This window comes from Python bivittatus, unplaced genomic scaffold, assembly GCF_059951505.1.
Source record: "Python bivittatus isolate LINGU-HERP-01145 unplaced genomic scaffold, Pbiv_v1 ctg000480_np1212, whole genome shotgun sequence".
Lineage (NCBI taxonomy): Eukaryota > Metazoa > Chordata > Lepidosauria > Squamata > Pythonidae > Python > Python bivittatus.
Window position 1 is genome coordinate 32,471,230 of NW_028277075.1, and position 19,242 is coordinate 32,490,471.

Sequence of the window (19,242 nt, forward strand, 5' to 3'; positions counted from 1 at the left end):
ATCTGTTATTAAGCACAACCAGAGTCTTGCTTGCTACAATATCTAAAAGAGAATTTGCTTTAATTATACTGTGAAAATAAATTCTTTCCTGAAATATTATGAAAACTAATTCAAATGTTTAACAGTCAAGGTAATAAGAGATAGAATTGTGCCTACCCAGTTTAAATTCCTTTGATCCAATGATCCAATTAATAATATCTGTATGCTGGAAACTTGTGTGCTGTCTCATCGGTTGTTGTCAGTGCCAGTTCCACATGCAAAACAATAGATTATTAGTCAATCCTTCCTTTCAAAAAGGCAATGAGAATGTATGGCAAACCCCATGGGGAAGTACATGTAGGTGAAAGGCTGACGAAAGCATAATATTCCCTAGGCTGTGGTCACATTCATGTTTCAGTTCAGGCACCAAGTACTTCCAAGATATGTTGGCACCAGGCCTTACCCCCTGCCCTCTGTAGAATCAGCTGAACAACGCAGCAGTCAAATGTCCCAAGTCCAACTCCTTCTGCGCCTTCAGACATAAAGTGCTGTTATCAAACCAAACCAAACCAAACCATATCATCCTGTGGTCACCATTTGAATGCATAACCACAAAGAGGTTATCTCCCTTCTCTACCAGAACAAGAATTAAGTTCTTTCTTCCTGCAACGAGAACTTCTATTACACTATTACCATCTCTGTATTTATTTTCTAGTATGTTTATGTATGTATGTATGTATGTATGTATGTATGTATATACACGCACATGCACACACATATATCTATGATCCTCCCCACCCATTACATTTTTAAGCTATATAAGCTTGCTTTCTCAAGAAAAGCCCCTCCTTTCCTTTCTAAACTGTTCCTTTCTGCCCATCTGCTTTTCTCCCAAGAGTTAAAAAGATCCAGGCCCCACAGAAGCTGCGCTTATATTACACACTGAAATACTAATTAGCCAATTCCATTTTAGTAATTCATGCAAGCAGAACCCTGTACTGTAGAGAGCTTAGGGTGCTATACAAATTCAAGCAATTGGAACAACTGAACAAACTGTAATTAAACTAAGAATAGATAATGAAGATAGATTTGCATAATTCAGCAAACAAAAAGAGACAAAATTGTCTTAAAATTATTCTCCCCTCTTCCAAGGCTGTGAGCAAGGTCTATATACAAATCCAACACACATGGGCAAAATGCACGTGGACTGTAAGTCCAAAATTCACTGGACAACCAAATAAAACTTGACTTTGACAAGCCTGTCATGCGAGCACAACCATATTCTCCCTCACAGGAAGAAAAGCAACTCAAATTGAGCAATTCTTGGAAAAAGTCAGAGAGATTAAGCAGTCCTTTTTTCCTCACTATTATTGTTTTCTGCTCCTTGTAATCTTAATCTCACTTTTGTCTTTTCCCAGGAAAAGGTCTCCCAACCAGTTAGCCTTTTTGGTCAACATTCTTATTCCTGTACTCTGCATAGTAAAAAAAAACCAAAACAAAAAACAAAAACCTCTTGCATTTTTTTTTAATGTAAGCACAGCAGCAAAGTAATGCTCAGTATAATTTAGTATATAATTCAGACAGAACTGCAATGAAACCAAGTAATGCATAGTGGAATATGTGCCAGAATCCTCTGCTGCATTCAGCATGTCTTTAGAGCAATGTTTTTCTATTCTGGGAGTTGAAGTCCACATATCTTAAAGTTGCCATGGTTGAGAAACACTGCTTTAGAGAGTAATTGCTTGAGGATTCCTCTGCAGATGAGACAATGATTCCTACCATATCACAACCACTGCAGAATCAAACTGTCCCACTGCGGAATCAAACCTGAACGAGAGTAAAACCATTCCCTTATCCTCTTGGACAAACTCCCCCAGGGAAGTATAAAAACTGTTTTCCAGAACTGGAAGACAGGGGACATGGGGAGTAACTGTCCCTCAATTCACAAAAGTTGGGAGCAGCTCACAAGCAGACATGTTGCCTCCAACTTTGAGACAGAAACATCTAAAGAACCTGATTCTTTTACAATCTGAATCATCACTGATTTGCTGGATCCCCTGTGAGAGGTACAAGAAGCTAATGATCTGAAATGCAGAGTTTTTGCTGTGTTTGGTAGCACTCAATGTAGAACATATTCCCTGAAGGTAAAAAGTTTGCCAACCATTGAATAGCTCATAACAGATGGTTAGAGATTGAGACAACGTGTAGATTTCCTTACAGAGTTGCTTTTGCTTATAAAAACAATGTGGTATGCACATCAGGAGGAATCCACACCCCTATTTTCAAGTCTCTGCACATCTGGCAAGCTCTAGGATGCTTAGAGGTAATTCACAAAAGTTTTCTAGCTTATGTGATTAGTCTAGTTTGTGGGTACTGGTGAGGAATAAGCCATGGTTCTGGTAGGTATACATGTATCCCACCAGATCATTTTCTGACAAAGTACAACACAGAATCTGAATATCCCACAGTGCTGCCATAGCTAAAAAAATAGAATGTAGCCAACCCTATCCCACAGTGTGCTCTTTAAAGAGAGAAAACACAATGAGATATTACAATTAAGTGGAATTGTGAATAAGAGTAGACTCAGCTTTCTTATCCCTGCCCCTCTCTTTCAAAGTATTTTCTCAACAAGTGACTTTAGTGGAGGGTTTATGTAGCAAAAAAGAAGAAAAAGCATGGAAACATGGGCAACTGAACAGAATTTCAAAAAATCCTTTAGTTGTCTAAGACAAAATGGGCCAGCCAACTATTTTTCTGAAAAAGATGCTATATTTAAAATATGTATTTCATCTTGCACTTAAGATTCCAAAATGGAAGTTTAAACCTCCTGAAGTGTCTCACTCTTAAGTGCCCACCAAATGTGTTGGAATATAACCCCCACAATCTTGAACCTACATCAGGCATACCATATTTGGGCTGCAAAAATCTGAATAATCACTGTATGGCAGCAAAAAACGACTGTTTTCTGTAGCTCTCTGCTGTCATCTACCCATGGTCCAGATACAGTATTTGCAGCTCAAATATGGTATGATCCTACTCAACAGGTCATTAATCAGCGCTGGCTGAGAATCAGAGCTATAGTATATCACAACAAGAAGGCCCCAGGATGAGTAAGATTTAAAAATGTAAATTACAATCTCCCAATTAAAAGTCATCAACACATTTGTGAAGAGTAATAAGTGCAATTTCTTTGTAAAGACATTATAAAGCTAAAATTACCTAATAGTAGATGAAACCATGCTCACTTCTTTGCACTAACAGGCTGGTGCCATCATGACTTTTTTGCACTAGTCAATTCCTCTTATTTTTGTACTGATCAGCAATATTTTTCATATGCTTCTTAAAAGTTTTATTCACTTCCTCTAAGGATTGGCCATAGGGAAGCTAAATGTTCTCACAGTATGTCTCTTAGTTCTTCTTCTTGATCTTGCCAGTGGACTTTTCCTCATCTGTTCTGAGGCTGTCTTAGCCCTCTACCCTATCAATATTTAGAAGATGAGGTCCAACATTTTCTGGGATGGGCCACACTTGCCTTCTAAGTGGTTCTATAGTCCAAAAGTAGTAAGTGAAGCCATGACAAAAATTGGATTAGTTTTTATTTCATTTACATTTCAATGTAATTAATGTTAAACAGAGTTAATAAAAATATCCTCTAATAATATAGTTAATCAGTTCCTTTCCTGTAATATGAAAATATAAATTGATTGCGACTTTTGGAGTTGCTATACCCAAGACATTAATGGACCGCACGTAGTCCTGAGATGCCAGATGATGCATCTCCAGTTAGAAGGAGCACTTTGTTTTCCCCTTTTATGATTTAAAAGTAGAGTGAAAACATTTTGGAGGAAAGTAATTCTGGAAATGAAAGATCTTCTCATATTAAACAACTAGGAGTATGCTGATTATGTACAGTAGTACAATTCTACATGCCGAATTGTATGAAATTATCGCAATTATAAAACCATCCTCTTTCCCTGACCACCTCACTTTGTTTATTGTTTAATAAATGCATATGCCTTCCAGGCCAATAGTTTCAGGCAGCTCATAAGAATGCATATATAATACACAAAATGTTAAAACTATTTAACATTCTAAGGCAGCTCCAACACTAAAGCCTCTAAAAAACTTAAAGAGACGGCACAATAGATCCTGTGAAATCACTCAGAGAGAACTTCACTTTGCCATTCAGTGGGTAGGAAAGGGTCACTGTACATAATCACCAGAGTACTGAATAAGGAGAGGGGTGACATGGCTTTCAAAACCCACTAAACTATGAAGGCTGTACATTTTCTCTTAGCTTAACCTCACAGGAGAATGCAGTTGGGAAGTTAAAACTCAGAGCGAAGACCAAAGTGACACCTGCTCACTCTTCTTGTTCCTCACACAGAAAATGACAAGACTAAATGTTTTTTCACTCCAGGGTTCATTTACATTTTAAGAGATCTGTTTTTATTCCTTTATGCTATTTCAAATGAATGTATATGATTTCTTTTCCTGGTATGGTCATCTCTGAAGATTTTCACAACATAAAACTGCATGAAACTAACAGAACAGAGATGACACAATCGATGCATGGTACAAAGTTAAACATGACATCCTTCTGCAAATCTGAATGCACTCTTGCTATTTCTGAGCGGTTCACAGGAGAATACGAAAACTAGGCACCCCAGGTCAAATGTATGTTTCAGTTAATCACTAAGTGAACAGTGGGTGCAGAAGGTTGGGCATCCTTTCTGTCAGTATTGTTTAACACCTCCTTTGGCAGAAATAACAGTTCATATAACCAGCTAAGAGTTTTTCTATTCTTGTTTTTGGAATGTATAACTTTCATTTCCTAATAACTGTTTCTCACAGTTAAAATTGTTACTGTCTTTAGAGATTTTCACCACATAAATTGCTATTCATCAAAACTGCTGTTGCCTTTAGAACAGTGATGGATAAGCCTAACTGTAACAACCGTGCTACGTGAGCTGCACTGGTTGCTAGTTGACTTCTGGGTGCAATTCAAGGTGTTACGTGGCACAGCTATTTGAGGGACAGCCTGTCTCCCATACTGGCTGCCTGTCCTGTGTGCTCCGAGTCAGCTTCCTTCAGGTCCTGTTGATTAATCAATGTCACCCAACAGGACCTGGGAGGTGGGCCTTCTCTGTCATAGCACCTGCCCTTAGGAGTAGCATCCATCCAGAGATTTGCATGGCCTCCATCTTCCCCTCTTTCAAGCAATCCTTAAAAACATGATGTTTTCCCCAGACCTTGGCTTAGGGTATTTGGGCAGGGCCCTTAAAGTTGGGGGTTATGTGGAAGGATGTTGTGTTGTTCTCTAGAATGACAGTTGTTCCTTTTATATAAGTTGTTTCATTTAACTTGATAAAATTAATCAGAGTTCTTCTGGAGTTGAGCAGACTAGAAATTCAATAAATAAATAATTTTATAGACTTCCCCTGCTTAGTAAAAGTGAATGATCTTTGTTTCATCAGACAATGATTAGAAGAGTCCATGGTGGAATCACAACCTGAGAGTTTCAAAGAGTCAGAATATTTGTTTACCTGTGGAACTGTTGTTTCCTGGCTAACTGTAAACCTAACAAATGGAGGCTCCAACATCTTCATTTCTTATAAAATGCTGTAGCTAAAGCCAGGTCATTGCATAAGAAAAGTCTTGGGAACGTATGTATTGGGCTGCCATCTTAACAGCCTTTGGAGGGAAGTCCCATCTTCTGGCATAACTAGAAGCCAGCTTTTTAAAGTGGATACATCTTTTTCTAGGCTTACACAGCTTCTTCAGAAGCTGCTCTCAGTTTTGTGCGCACACATTGTCACTTGCTTCAATGGGAAAAATGCAAACTCAACTCCTGTGAACTACCTGGACACATCCATGTTGTTTTCTTGGCCACCACATGAAAAAAGATTTACCACAGCTTTACCATGCAGATTATGGGAATTAAGTTGCAGAAACGAGGCATCTATGTTTAATGGCAAATAAATCTTTGCATCAAAACAGTATTCATATGACAAATTGGCCTGAGCCAAGCTCTAGTATATCAATTTTGTAAGAATCATAATTTTAATGTAATTTGGGTACCAAAGAAACAGAGAATACAGATGCCTAAATTTATTTCTCATAATATGCTAGGCTGCAATAATGCTAAAAATAATTATAAGAATATGAAATTATTAATCAAGTACAGTAAGGACTATTAGGTCTACAGCATCTTGGGTTCCCACATGTTTTGGACTACAGTTCCTACTAGCTCCAAACAGTATGGCTAATGTCAGAGTAATACACTTTGTAGATCAAATGTTCTTTACACATTAAGATAGGAAAGATTGTCCTAAAGACTTTGTAAACAGAATGTAGAGACCATGTATTTCTGGTCTTTCAGTCTTGCAGATTTTCTGTAGCTTACAAAATTCTGTTTGTTCTTCATTAAGATAATGACTGGAGCTTCACAACGGATGAAAAGCAAGCCAGTTGCATGGCAACATCCATAGCCCAAGCCTTTTCTTCTTACCTATTGCTTGCAGGTTATTATTTCTCTTCTTCAGTGCCAACTACTTGCAACTTTCTTTCACTCTCAGCCCCTATGACCCATTGACCCAATGCCTGGTGAATAGTACACTACAGAAAAAAATGATATTGTTTTTAGATCCCAGAAGGGTTAGTATTAACTTCCCACCTGGCCTCTTACTTGAGAGAATGATTCCACTGATTACTTAATTATTCTGGACTTCTCTCTCAGTTCAAATAACAGTTGTTTGAATACAAGAGAAATGATATATTCGCTTAAGTGTCTGAAGGTCAGTAAATAGATGACATCAAGGATTTGGCACAGCCAACAATTACCAACATGGAGTTCCTCACTTAGCGATTGAATTTTGCTATTGTCACAAAATTCCTCCATGTCCTGAAGTAAAGCTTTCTCAAGCTGAGATGAGCAGTGACTAAATCTGAAATATTAAATAAATAAACAAGCAAACAAGCAGGCGAGCAAACTGGTCAAGACTATACAGTGCTAATTAAAGGATGGCTTTGATGTTTGTACACAAGGTCTTGAGTAACAAACGAGACACAAGCAAACTATTTCTACCAACAAACTAGGAGTTTATTATTTTCACTATCAGAACTCTTTCTTATTCCTGACTTTACTACACTGCAGAATCCCTAATTTCCTCTGCATGTTACTCTTACTCCTTATCCGTTTCTGTGCATCTTCTTCAATTTTCCTCAGTCTTGTCATAGCCCCAAATCTTGTGCTACCATTTTTTAAAATTTATTTATTTATTTATTTATTAAATCTGTATGCCACCCGACTCCCAACCCCAACTTCAGCTAAACTCAGAAAGCACGGCCAGATGAGCTAATTCTACTTTATTGTAAGGTTATATTAACAGAATCTTGCAAGTCTAAAAGTACATTCCTCCGCCCCGTCCCCTTTTCAGCTGAAGAAACTAGGGAGGGTTCCTTCTGAGCCACTTGCCTCGCCCACATTCCTGCTGCAAGCTAAGTTGCCTTTTATCTGACCTTTCCCTTGGCTGCGTCGCTTCTCCCCGTCCCTCAAGGTCATTCCCACACACCACTTCATCCTTTATCAGAGAAGTTTCTGTGCAGTTGAAGAAAAAGATAAAACAGTTTGTTAAAATTTATCAATCAATGATTAGAAATTGTTTGTTTTAAAAATTTGTACTGTGGTACAAAGAACAATCATTTTAAGAGCTGCTCCCATAAGTAGGTATAGTGGCATAGTAGATCCCATAGGGCTAAAGCTGCAGGTCTCAAACCTCCTTTCCCAGAGACCCTAAACTCTACCTTCCACTTTCATGTAGCAACTTGGTAGTTAAGACAGCCACTAGCTATCTTCCAAAGAGTAACTTGCCTGACATCCTCTTCCCTAATTCTAGCCTGTTGAGAGAAACAGGGCTCCCACAACCTGTACTGACCTTCTGGCAAATAAAATGGAAAAATGGAAAAATGAAATGCTTTCTATAATACAACTGCCTGGTCTTATAGTGTAAAGGTGTGCGACTAATGGTTTTAGCCCTTCCTCCCCCGTATTGGAAATAATCAGTCTCATAAAAGATAAAACTAGAATGTATTTTTAAAAAGTAACTCAAAAGTTCTTATATATGGGCCTCAGCTCAAGAAGCATTTTATAGAAAAGAAACAGCGGGCAAAGAAAAATGGTTAACATATCAAGACTTGCTAGTACAGAAAAATGAAGAACTTAAGATGAAATCAAAAGAACAAGACTGCAGAGGGATTTGGTTTTCAATGGTTTTCATATGTACAATTAAGAAAAAGATTTAATACAGATAAAAAAGCACCAGGAATAGAACATTATAAAGTGGAATTTGAAAATGAATTATGTACAAATGATGAACATGTGACTGCCAAAAGTATAAACTTTTGTTAAATTTGGAATGGAAGAACAGCAAGCTAAAGAATGCATGATAAAATGGGCTAAGAACTTTGGTTAGAACAAATGGATCAGTGGAAGAGAATGTGGTTAAAAGGTTTGACCTTCACACTGTCCTACAATTTAAAAGAGAATTTTTATAAAACAATGTACTGTTGGTATATGTCACCAGAGAAATGGTCTAAGATGTATAAAGGTACTTCTAATTACTGTTGGAAATGTGAAAAGCACGAAGGGATATTTTACCATGCATGGTGGACTTACGAGAAAGCGAAAAAATACTGGATACAAATATATATGATGATGCAGAGAGTTTTAAAACTTAATATTCAGTTGAAACCAGAAGTTATTTTTAGTAGGACTTATGGATAATCAACTAGAAAAGACTCATGGACGATTGGTTTTATATATGGTAACTGCGGTGAGGCTATTGTATGCAGGCTCTTCCAAAGATGGAAAAATACAGAAATATCTACAATGGAGGAGTGGACTGTGAAGATGGTAGAACGTGCTGAAATGGCTAAATTGATGTGTCTGATTAGGGAAGGAACAATAACTACTTTTATAAAAGACTGGAAACCCTTTGTGGACTTTTTGCTGAAGATGGACAAAAATGAACTGGTGATTTAGGATTTACTGATTAAAAAGGGTTGTTTATGGGAATAAGGGAACCATGATATGTAATTTGGGAGGGTGGAAATGGTAATAATTATGTTTGTAACTGCTGCAAAGAAGATTTGAAGTTGCTTCTTTAGATATCTTTCTTTTTCTTTGTCTTTTACTGTTTCTCACTTTTTCATTTATCTTTTTATATCTTTTTCTTCTACTTTTTTCTTTATGTTTCTGTAGTTTTTTAGCCTTGCATACAATTATTTTTGAATAAAAATTATATATATATATATATATATTCTCATATATAAAGCTCATTTTACAAAATTCATACAATCCTCTTGGCAGACCACAAGATGGTGCTGGTCCACCCTAATTACTGATCTCAAGAGAGATACATCTTTCGAAGTTATACTATCCCAAAAAATTAGTAGAGGGAAAAGTGAATCTCTTTTACACAGAAAATTACACAGAATGCATATCTTGTGCAGAAAAATATGAATGACACAATAAGGTTTTTAACACAGAGAGAGAGAAAGAGCAAAATAAATAAAAAGTTTAATGTTGATTTACCTATTTTTATGAAAACAAGGTAAGTCTCAAAACAAATTCCTGTGCTTCTTTTCCCTGGGTCTCTCCCAGTTTCTTACTTATATTACATCGCATTATAATTCATGTGAAATCATCCCAATAGGGAGTGAAGCTAGATTGCATCAGGAATGCTATTAGTCCAATGAGAGACAACATTTCTATAAACTTACTGCCCTGTTCCCAATTCTTAATAATTTAATTATTTTCCCATAGAAGGCAGCAGGAGTGTTTTACTAGCAATGAGAACAAAAAGCAAAACCTCAAATTAATGTTTTAAACCAAGAGGAAATAAGAAGAATCGAGTACAAATGCAGCACCTACATCAACCATAAGCTTCAGTAATGGTACTCCAATAAATTAAAACCATTTAAACAACTTGCAATAATGTATTTTTGGACAATTAAGGAAACAGCTTCTGCTGATAGTTTACCTTTCTGTTGAGGACTCCATCCTATCCCTTGCTCCAATACAGTTATGCTTACAAATTATTTATTTTTCCACTTCAAAGCATAAGAAGCACAGAAACAAGAGGGATTGCTCATCGATGCGCACATTTCCCTTCTACCCTGAATGTCAAACACCAAGCATGCTTATGTGTTTAAGAACTCCCAAAGGGAGGGCCTGCACAGCGCTTATGAAAGTGAACTGTAGTAGCCCCCAGATCTTGGCTCCCTACAGCCTAGTACCAATTTGACTCTACTATCAGCATGACCTTCGAACAGACAACAGGAAACGCAACCGTGACTTCAATTTTGTCAGAGGTTTCAGGCAGGAAAAATCCCATTAGTACTCCTTCCTTGAAGGAAAGCCTTTTATTGGTGGAACAGCTGAGGGGAGAATCAAGAATGGGCTAGATCTACTTCCCTCCTTTCATCAGTGAATCTACTTGAAAACGACTGTTTTATTTGTCAAGAAGGCAAAGAACAAGAAGCAACAATGCCTTTAGGGAACACTATTTATTTACCATCTATTTGCTAAATCTCTACAGTGGCCCATTAAGCAGGTTTTGGGTGGCCCATAAAACAACAAAAGTAGCTCACTGCCAAAGATCAACTCCTGACAGTAAGCCTGAGGAAAAGGCTAGAAAAAAATTGCAACATAGATCAATATAAATTAGGTGTACACATTACACATTTGTCTCATTTATCCTGGGACATGTGAAAGTGGATAGCATATATCTTGCTATCCACTTTCACATGTCCCAGGATAAATGAGACAAATATGTAATGTGTACACAGCTTGTGATTTCAACAACTCACTATTAAAATTTAAATGGGTGGTTAGCTTTTATCACAGACTAATAATTGAAGCTAAAGTTTGCACTGCTCACCTCCAAAGTTTATTTAGAAAACTTTATCTGTTGCTTTAATATAAGAATTCAAAAGACAGTTTTATTTGTCAAGAAGGCAAAGAACGCGAAACAACAATGCCTTTAGGGAAGACTATTTATTTACCATTTATTTGCTAAATCTCTACAGTGGCCCATTAAGCAGGTTTTTTGGTGGCCCATAAAACAAATACAACAATCAAAATACAATATACAATGATAAAAATGGATTAAAAACTAACTGCATAATTAAAGCACAGATGAAAAATAAAATAATCAGACCATAAACTTTAATTATTTAGGAAGCCAGAGGTACAGTGAGGTTTTAAAATGCTCACAAACCTAGCACCAGGCTGTCCCTTTTGACAGGTTATTCCATAAATGAGATAGAATAACCATCCACCTAACTTTTTTGGTAGAGCAGGGCTTCTGAAGAAACTCATGTATTCTCTTTCAGATAATTTAGACCCAGGCATTTTAAGCCTTTAAAGATTACTTTGGAGACCAACTCCATTCCTGACAATTTACTAATCACCTCTTTACTTTTTAAGTTCAACATTATATTCTAATGATTATGAGATGAGGACATTGGACAGAATGAGGATAGGTAATGAGATGCCACCATTTAAAAATGCATGAGTTCATGTCACACATTATACAAACCAAAGGAAACAACTGTTAACTGTTATACAAAATTATGTATGACTGTATATACTGCAACTTGGAAAACATCACAAAACTACCACAACCCAAACTAAAGTATATTCATCACTTCCATGTTGGATTTCTGTAATGTACATTACTTGGGGCTGCCTAGTATGATGGCTGATTTAAGTTTAAAAAGATGCCTTAGAGGGAAGAGTTATTATGGCTAACCATAGAAAATAAAAAAACTAAACAGAAAAGGAGAAAAATTAAAGAGCTCCATAGGAGATATAAAGAAAAGCTACAAATAACTACAGAGATGAATGAAAAAGCTACACAAAGAGAAAATGTGTCAGCCCCTTTCCATCACATAAAAGTGAGAACTTTCTACAAATTTTGCCTTGCTAAGTTGCATGCCCTTCTTACAACATCTGACATCATTACAGTCAGCTGGTAAACAGCAAGCCAGCCAATGACACAGCTGCACTCAAGACACACCCACCAGTTAAAAAATAAAAGCATTGGGATTTTTTTGGGATGTTTTCAAATATTCAAAATGTGTGCTTAGCTATCCCTCAATATTTTTTTTTGTTTGTTTGCTATTTTCTCCTGTTCATAGAACCTCCCTTTGAACTCTGTCATTATTTGCTTATTTGGATGACACATTCCTGATGTGCTCCTGAATGATGAAGCTCATATGGAAATAGCACTAACCCTAAAGTGAAGGAGAAGGAGAAGAAGACCATCAGACAATTGCAAAGCAGTCACAAAAGAAAAGATGTGAGGTTCTTTGAGACTGGAAGAGGGGTGATCTGACATTGCTGGTGCTTAACAATCCCAGAGCAGAAAGCTACCTTCCTAATTCTAATGGGGTGTAATGGCACCCATTCCCACTGAACATGTAGCTATATAAGAAGGAATGCTCAGGAAGTTCTTCAAAATCATAGGAAGACAAAGGCCAAGAAAGAAGTATAAAGAAAATTTCATCTTTTTTAAGCTTTCTAGCCTTATGTATACTGGTCTATCAAAAAGAAAAGGAATGCAACAAGAACAGCTTTATACGATCAGTGTAGTGAAATTCCATTAACTCAGCTTTCTGTTTCCAACAAGAGCCAACCTGATGCTTTGGGGAAGATTCCAAGCATAGTATGAAAGCAACATTGTTCAACTATTTTGTCCCCAGCATCTTAGTATTCATGAAGGTTTCTTTTAGTTATGAGTAACAGCCATTCATAAATTATATTCTTTCATCCATTCAACCCTTTGAAAGCCACTTAAGACAGTGCCAATCACTGTATCTTGACTATGTCCTCACACCACACTGATCCCAAAATATCCAGCCACATTTTCTCCTATGTGAACTCAGCTTGGTGGTTAATTAATTATACGGTATATTATGTATATCCAGAAAATTGGGTTAAATAAACTGTGGTTAAGTTAATCACAGTATCATATCATGCAACTTTAGCCTATTTTCAATACCAATATTATCCATCCTGGTGTCCTTCAGATATTCTAGATTGTATCTCCTGCAGTTCTTGGGGATGGTGATAGTTCTAAAGGCAGCCTTTCATAGTAAGAATGACCTCTCTTATAGTCATCAGATTCATATTTAATGCTTACAGACGAAGGACTGCTGCATAATGTGATGCTGTAATGGTTTTTAATCTTACAAGCAGACAGAAATATAACAAAATAGATTCAGAGAATGGCTGCAACATGGAAGAACTTATCCATTTGGGCTACTCAAGGCTAAACCAATTGAACAAAAAACTTAGAGCATGTATCCTAACTTGTACTTTTTTTAAAAGTGCAGAAATGAAGTGTTTTGTGACAATACATTTTTTTATTACCAGTAGGAAAGATTTAGTCTGAGGAAGTGAAAGCGGGAGGAATGCCAGAAGAAAATGACTATGCAATGTTGGAGTTCTTAATTTAATTTATTTGTTTTTATGACTGTAATGTATATGTCACTCTAGTTCAGTCTAAAGCTGAATGGAATCAAACACATATCTTGCACTTCAAAAAAACAGATTTTAATAACTCAGAACAATGATAAGTAGGATTCCATGGCAAGAGAAGTTAATGGGAAAAGGACCTCAAGATGTATGGAAGTTCCTAAAAAGAGACATATTAAAAACATGATTGCAAACAAGTCCAATAAAAATTTAAAAATGAAGGATAACAGAATTTAATGTGGCAATACAGAAAAATTTAGTGAAGATCTGAAAATAAAAAGACATATATAGATATGGAAAGAGGCCAAGACACAAATGAAGATTACCAGATAGCCTGAAAACTGCAGAAATGGTGTCAGAATGAGCTAAGGTTAGTGAAAAATGCTGAGAATAACAACAACAAAAAAGGCTTGTTTAGATGTTTTCAAAATAAAAGAATCAGTATACCAGCTGCTCAATGAAGGTGGTCAAGCAGGTGTCAAAGGCAGAGATACTTAATTTTTATTTGTCAGGAAATGGTGAGGAGCAGGATGAAAGGTCAGAACTGAAGCTTTAGATTAAACAGCCACGGAATGCCTCTTTTCTTTCCTTAAATGAGTTTCAATCTCCAGGACCTATTGAACTGCATTCTAGGGCACTGAAGGAAATTGCTAATAGTCGGGTCAAAACTTTATGTATTACCCTTGAGGAATCCTGGAAAACTGATAAACTGCCCAATAAGTAGAAAAGGGTAAATGGAGCGCTCAAGTTCAAAAAAGGAGGATCCAAGGTCCCACAGATATCTGTTTGACATCAATAAATGGGAAGATTCTAGAGCAGATAATATAGAGATTGATTTGGAAACATCTTGAAAACATAAGGTAATTATCAGATGTCAGTCAGGATTTGTCCAGAACACATCTTGCTAGATTCACCTCATTTTTTGATTACATAAGTTACTTAATACTTTGTGGGAATTCTATAAACAGTACATCTTAAGTTCAGCAAAATTTTTGACAAATTAACCTATGGTGTTTTGATTAGTAAGTTAGTTAAGTGTGGGCTGGATGGCATAAGAATTAGCTGACTCAAAAATCATTCTCAAAAAGTGTTTGTTAATGGTTGTCATTTGTCAAATCTCTCATGGATAGTTTAATTTGGATTTCTGTACTAAGCATGGGATAGGATTCAATGGCCCAACTAGTCTCTCCCAATTGTATGATTCTATGAACATGGAAACCAAACAGCCCATAGGAAGCCAACCCAAAGCCAAAGTGATACAAGGTAAATTTATGATCTGCATCACTGGCAGGAATAGAAAGGCCCACTGGCATGGCTATCACGTTAATATAAAAACATGGTCTGAGGACTGAAACTGAGGCCACACTTATCAAACCATTACAGGTAATCCTCGACTTATGACCATTTAATGACTGTTCAAAGTTACAACAGTGCTGAAAAAAGTGACTTATGTCCTTGCACTTATGACTGTTGCAGCATCCCTGTGGTCATGTGATCAAAATTTGGGTGTTTGGCAACCGGCATGTATTTACAACAGTTGCAGCATCCCAGGGTCACGTGATCACCATTTGCGACCTTCCCAGGGGGCTTCCAACAAGCGAAGTCAATGGGGGCAGCCAGATTCACTTAGTAAACATGTGATTCACTTAATGACACGGCAAAAAAGTTTGTAAAATCAGGTGCAGCTCACTTAACAACTGCATCACTTAGTGACAGAAGTTCTGGTCCCAATTGTGGTCATAAATTGAGGACTACCTGTATTTTTAAACTGCAGTTTGCTGAATTAGCAATAACATGCCAAGCCAAAATGAAAAAAAAAAACATTTTGGTCAATGCAATTTGTGAACTATGTGAATGATTCTCACAAAACAGCTGCACCTCACAAAAGCTTGTTCCTTTTAATAAAATTGTTAGTTAGAAAAGATGCTACCAGACTGCTGCTGATTTTTTGCTACCATAGACTAACACGGCTCTCCTCCTACAATGCCGAAAGAGTATAATGCCAGAAGAGTTGTTCAGCGAGATGGGCAGTGACAAATCCAGTATATACAGTGGGGCAAAACAGTATTTAGTCAATCACCAATTGTGCAAGTTCTCCCACTTAAAAAGATGAGAGAGGCCTGTAATTTTCATCATAGGTATACCTCAACTATGAGAGACAAAATGGGGGAAAAAATCCAGAAAATCACATTGTCTGATTTTTAAAGAATTTATTTGCAAATCATGGTGGAAAATAAGTATTTGGTCACCTACAAACAAGCAAGATGTCTGGCTCTCACAGACCTGTAACTACTTCTTTAAGAGGCTCCTCTGTCCTCCACTTGTTACCTGTAGTAATGGGACCTGTTTGACCTTGTTATCAGTATAAGACACCTGTCCACAACCTCAAACAGTCACACTCCAAACTCCACTATGGCCAAGACCAAAGAGCTGTTGAAGGACACCAGAAACAAAATTGTAGACCAGCACCAGGCTGGGAAGACTGAATCTGCAATAGGCAAGCAGTTTGGTGTGAAGAAATCAACTGTGGGAGCAATAATTAGAAAAAGGAAGACATACAAGACCACTGATAATCTCCCTCGATCTGGGGCTCCATGCAAGATCTCACCCTGTGGGGTCAAAATGATCACAAGAACGGTGAGCAAAAATCCCAGAACCACACAGGGGGACCTAGTGAATGACCTGCAGAGAGCTGGGACCAAAGTAACAAAGGCTACCATCAGTAACACACTACGCCGCCAGGGACTCAAATCCTGCAGTGCCAGACATGTCCCCCTGCTTAAGCCAGTACATGTCCGGGCCCGTCTGAAGTTTGCTAGAGAGCATTTGGATGATCCAGAAGAGGATTGGGAGAATGTCATATGGTCAGATGAAACCAAAGTAGAACGTTTTGGTCTAAACTCAACTTGTCGTGTTTGGAGGAGAGAGAATGCTGAGTTGCATCCAAAGAACACCATACCTACTGTGAAGCATGGGGGAGGAAACATCATGCTTTGGGGCTGTTTTTCCGCAAAGGGACCAGGACGACTGATCCGTGTAAAGGAAAGAATGAATGGGGCCATGTATCGTGAGATTTGGAGTGAACACCTCCTTCCATCAGCAAGGGCATTGAAGATGAAACGTGGCTGGGTCTTTCAGCATGTCAATGATCCCAAACACACCACCCGGGCAACGGAGTGGCTTCGTAAGAAGCATTTCAAGGTCCTGGAGTGGCCTAGCCAGTCTCCAGATCTCAACCCCATGGAAAACCTTTGGAGGGAGTTGAAAGTCCGTGTTGCCCAGCGAAAGCCCCAAAACATCACTGCTCTAGAGGAGATCTGCATGGAGGAATGGGCCAAAATGGAGGAATGGGCCACCAGCAACAGTGTGTGAAAACCTTGTGAAGACTTACAGAAAACGTTTGACCTCTGTCATTGCCAACAAAGGATATATAACAAAGTATTGAGATGAACTTTTGATATTGACTTATTTTCCACCATGATTTGCAAATAAATTCTTTAAAAATCAGACAATGTGATTTTCTGGATTTTTTCCCCCATTTTGTCTCTCATAGTTGAGGTATACCTATGATGAAAATTACAGGCCTCTCTCATCTTTTTAAGTGGGAGAACTTGCACAATTGGTGGCTGATTGAATACTTTTTTGCCCCACTGTAAATAATGTATACTAATGTATTGGCTATACTTGCACAATACAATAACCCATTGTTTGCTTACTCCTGTCTTACTGAATAATTCACTGGATATGCATGACACAATGAATCATAAAGTAACCACACAGACAGCTTTGTACAATACACTGAGTCATACCATGCCAACAGGTTGTATGAACCCAGCCAGCGTCTTATACTCTGCCACTGACTACTGAATATGAGACTCCTGCTGTACTGCATCAAAGGTCTGTTTACTCTAGTATCTTGCAGGACCTCATCCCTGTGATCAGAGCTGAAGGCAATATCACTCTGCCTCCCAGCCTCACTCCCAGCAGCTGTTATTTAATAGCATACTGCCTCTGGACATGGAGGCTTCATTTAGTAATAGGGATTGATATGTTTTCCTTAAAGCCTCCAAACCTTTCCAAACCCAAGACCAACAACCCAATAAGCATCTAAATGTTAGTATCTAATATCTCACTATCTTCCACATTTAACCTTGCCTTTCAGTTTAAATATTTATTGCATCTATAACATTCCCTTGTGGGTAAAGTGCACTGTCTCTTTTTATAAAACTGATGAAAAAGAAAGATAGTGTCTTGATCAAGGCCATCCATTGAGTTCATGACTGCAGAGAGATTTCCCAGGTTGAAGTCAAACTAGCATTACACAGTATGCCACAGACAATCTTACGGACTAATAAGGTGGACCTTAGGCCATCACCATCACCATTAGTTCCCTCTCATGATGTGGAATCATGGCCATGATGCTTTCACATACGTTTCCAAAAACCTTACACAGGTGAAAAGTTAAGCAGAGCTACATCTGCATGTTTTATGAGCTCCCTGGTGATTGGAATACTGAAGTGATTCATCACAAATAGCAATTGTTATTATAAATAATGACCTACAGCAGGTGGCAACATCTAACTGAACTTCACTGAGCTTGGAGGATAAGCAGCCTGATTATATTTGGTTGGGAGATCTCCTCAGAATCTCAGGGCTGTAGGCTAGACTAGGAAATTGAAAAATCACCCCGGAAGGCAGCAGTGACAAACTGCTTATCTATAGTTGCTAGGAAAACGACATGGATTGTCCACAGAGTGCTCAGGAGGCGACTCAAGTTAAAGACTTTACTAGAAATAATATTGCACCTGTATATTCTCTTGCTGCTTCCCAAGATTAATCTATCCATGGCTAAACCTTAGTTTATTCAAACCAATATTCTGGGTTGATAAAGCACATGGAAACGTCAACTGATTGCGAGGCCTGCATTCACACAGCACCCCGGGCTAAACAGTGACTGGCTTCTTTGTGGTCCAGCGATGACCCAGCCAGAGTTTTCCATTTGATCTCCTTTCATAATGACTGCAAGCCTCAAAGGAATGATGTCTTGAAGCTGCTGCTGCTGCATTTTCACATCAGTACCACTCTCTAACCCCAACTTGAATGGATGGAAATCTATTCTGACACGATGTTGAACTAAATGAACTTAACTTAATAGAGCCAATTAAATTAATTTAATAGAGCCAGATTGGTCTAGTGATTAAGGCACCAGGCTAGAAAGCAGGAGACTGAGTTCTAGTCCTGCCTTAGGCATGAAAGCCAGCTGGGTGGCTTTGGGCCAGTCACCTGCTCTCACCCCAACTCACCTCACAGGGTTGTTGTTGTTGTGGGTAAAATAGGAGGAACGAAGATTAGATATGTTTGCCACCTTGAGTTATTTATAAAAATAAGAAAGGCAAGATAAAAAATCTAAAAAAAAAAAAAGATAAATCCCAGGAAAGTGTGCTTACATTTGCAGCTTTGGATGCAAAATGCCAGAATAATCTACATCAATTTTGTACAACAACAGTATGCGACCACTGGACATCCTGCTTTGAAAATCACTCATCTTTTCCACAGGTCTTTGCCCCGCCTCCTAACCTGCTCGCAGAAATGACAGCCAGAGAGCAGGTGTTCTTTTACTTAGCCCTCTTTGCGCAATTCCAGCGCTTTGTTCGCTGAATCAGGCCAGCAGTCCTGCACTTGTACTTTCAGAGAAGAGGACCCACTGAACGGCGTCCTTT

General features: G+C 38.0%; 1 protein-coding gene across 9 annotated transcripts in view; it reads right to left on the bottom strand.

The window, feature by feature from the left end:
- NR1H3 (nuclear receptor subfamily 1 group H member 3) overlaps nt 1-19,242 on the bottom strand; it is a 39,748-nt gene that overhangs the window by 20,068 nt on the left and 438 nt on the right. The window contains exons 1-3 of one of the 9 annotated variants that reach the window (XM_025168793.2): nt 10,023-10,145; nt 7,501-7,579; nt 157-220 (exon numbers count right to left, since the gene is read on the bottom strand). The exons of 2 other annotated variants lie outside the window; for them this stretch is intronic. The gene's annotated coding sequence lies outside the window, so the exon portion shown is untranslated. 6 more of the 9 variants (XM_025168795.2, XM_025168797.2, XM_025168794.2 and 3 more) reach the window with 6 other exon arrangements.